Raw genomic sequence first — 3080 nt, 5'->3', positions numbered from 1 at the left:
TCAAACTTGATGTCGGAGTCGTTCGAAACGCACAGGGTACTGTTGACGAACACAGGTTCTGAGACAAGGTGACGGACTCTTCTGTCTGCTCTTCAACATCGCCCTGGAAGGTGTCATTTTTTATGCAACCGAAGAAATTGTTTCATGACTTTCAAATGGTTAATGTTTCATTATTGAGAAACAGCGAAGGTGTGTGAGGCGTATAAATGCAGGTGGCTCAAATGCAAATCCACAATCATTGATCAGACTCAGACCAACTGGGGAGCAGTTTATTAGTTGACGGCGACAGTCTTGAGGTCGTAGAGGAGTTCCCTTATCTTGGTATGGTCGTTACTTCGGACAACAACATCAGCAGCAAATTCCGTTCAGGAGAATCGTGTATACTATGGGCTTCATCGACTGCTGAGATCCAGAAGACTCTGTCCGCATAGAATGTGAGATATAACGCACATTGATTCGCCTGGTGGTCCTCTATGGACCCGAGTCCTGGAGCATTCGAGCGGAAGACGCAAACGCTTTGAGCGTGTTTGAGCGTCGCATTTCCCGACCACCTTTGGTCGTGTGTTCAAGCATGAAGTTTGGAGGAGAAGGATGAACAACGAGTTTGCTGTGCTGTAAGGCGGATCGAGCACCCTGAAGATAGTGAAGGCTGACAGGATACGATCGCTGGGGCATGTTATGAGGATACCGAACTCATGTCTCGCCAAAAAGGGGTTGGTAATCTGGATCAGATAATGTAAGTTTTGTCGGAGAATGGGTATCAACATGGTTTAGATGCTGCAACTAGGGACCAAACATCATGGAGAATGGAGAATGGAGTTGTTCAGACCATGTAAGGACGATGTGCTGGATCGTGAAAGAAAATATCGATAAAGATAGGAGAAACAGGACTGCATGTGAAGCTGTTTGAATGCAGTCTCGAGTGATACAAAAACACTCGAGATTCTGTTGCAAAATCCTGTAACCGGGCCTTCTTAAGCTAGTCTCTATTATAAAATTCTAGTAAAGGCTGATCAGCGTTACTTTCCAGCGGTAGCTTGGATGATTTTTGTTTAGTTTACATCCATACAATGGCAACAACTTTGGTTATGGAAAACGTAACGCCGACTTGGTTTTGAGTGTTTCGAGGTGTAAGGAAAGAATGATACAAGTTACAGTCAGAATTCTATAGTTGCACGTGATTTTTCTTTTGCGTGATTTTTCGGGATTTTTCATATATTGGCCTAATTTTAGCACCCCCAAAAAAAAAAAAAAAAAAAAAACAAGCAGATCAAAACTTCATTCGATAATCCTCATTCGATTCAAACAACTAGACTGCTTTGCATAGTACCATGATTGAGACAGATTCAGATACTATTCAAGTCCCGAATTATAAAAGCAAGCAGTATGAGTTTGAGATTAGTTCCAGTACCCGTATGTAACAGAATCTGCATGGGGTCAGGATCGGTTCCAGTATCGTTATGAGTTCAGGACCGGTATGGTTTTTGTAGCAGTTATCCAAGCTGTGGCCCGTGGCGTGAAAAGAAATGGTCCGCGAAAGAATTGTTTTTTTTTTTATAGAAAAGTTTAATACACTACACATCGTGTATTTTTTCGCCATAATCGAGATAAACGTTTCAACAGGAATGTCTAGAAAATGATTTCAACATATTTTTATCAAAAAGATTCTAAGTCCACAAAATGTAATCCGCGGCTAATCTGTTTTCAAAGCCAATTGAACTGTGATCCTTAAAAGGTTGGAGACCACTGCGGTATGGGATCGGGATCGATTCCACGATCGGTATGGTGTCAGGATCAGTTGAAAGACCGGTTAAGGGTTATGATAAGTTCCATGGCCAGGTTTATGACAAATTTTAACACATTCAGTCAGAATTCAATAATTGAATGCTTTTTTGATGGCATACTTTTGAATTGACCGCTCGATTGTTGGCTGACAGTTCAATTACAAAGCATGCGTTTGGATGGAAAACTCGGGTTTTGAAAAAATATTAAAATCTCATGGTATGCCGAGAAAAATGTCAGTAATTTTTTGTAACGAAAAACGTGCCAACTAAAAAGCACAAATTCAACAGTTGGCAGGGAATCGAAGTTCAAGCAGTGAGTTCAGACGTTATATGGGATTGAAATCAGTTCCAGTACCAGAACGATTTCTGAAAAATTTCAGGATGGACATGGGTTCTGGATTAGTCCCGGGATCGGTATGAATTTTGAATCAGTATATTTTAATGCATCCCTTGGAACTAAATGTCACCTGGCATTTGCATTGCCTTTTCAAAAATCCTTAACACACACCCTAAAGTTATTAAATACCCTCAAAACTATCTTACATAACCTTGTAACTGGGCCAAATTAACTAGTTAAAGCAAAATTTAAAGCAAAACATTACATCGAAAACAACATTCGTTCCAAATCCTTTTGCGCTGCGGATTTCTCCCCATACAAACGGGAACGTTCGACCACGGCAGGTAGAACTCATTATTTCTTCATTTCACGCGCTTCTTACGGTCTCTCAATGGTACGTTATTTTTAAACTGAGCGCCAAGTGAGCGCCTTCTGACAACCGTGGCGAACGGATTTCGTCGTTTGAAGCCCATACTCGTCCCGAGTATACGCTCAGTTATCCGCACTTGATTGAGTACTAATTATCGAATGACGTTTTGACGAGTTTTCTTATTTTTGTCTCGGTTCGTGAGTTAATTGTTACATTGCATTCATTTTCATGTTCTTTTCATGTTCTTCAAAGAAACTTTGTAATTTAAAAAATAGAAAGATATTTATCTTTGTAATCGTAGTTCACTACTATTGACTGAACACTTTTCACCTCATGAATTTGATTGTTAAAACTGCGGATTATCGAGCGTGTGGATTATAAAGGTGCGGATTACCGAGCGTATATAGTATTGTCTCTTACCCGATGCATGCTATGCAGGCAGAGGGAAGGATGCACCTACAAAATAAAAGAAAAAACACCGTAATCAGTGCGTCTTTTCCTTCACAGAGGTATCATAACATTCCGGACACAATCGGTGACAGTTTTGCACACACGAACACTCACACATATGCGTACAGTGGCGGATTAA

This window comes from Anopheles merus, unplaced genomic scaffold (genome assembly GCF_017562075.2).
Source record: "Anopheles merus strain MAF unplaced genomic scaffold, AmerM5.1 LNR4000229, whole genome shotgun sequence".
In the NCBI taxonomy this organism is placed as follows: Eukaryota; Metazoa; Arthropoda; class Insecta; order Diptera; family Culicidae; genus Anopheles; species Anopheles merus.
This window is presented reverse-complemented; position numbering follows the sequence as displayed.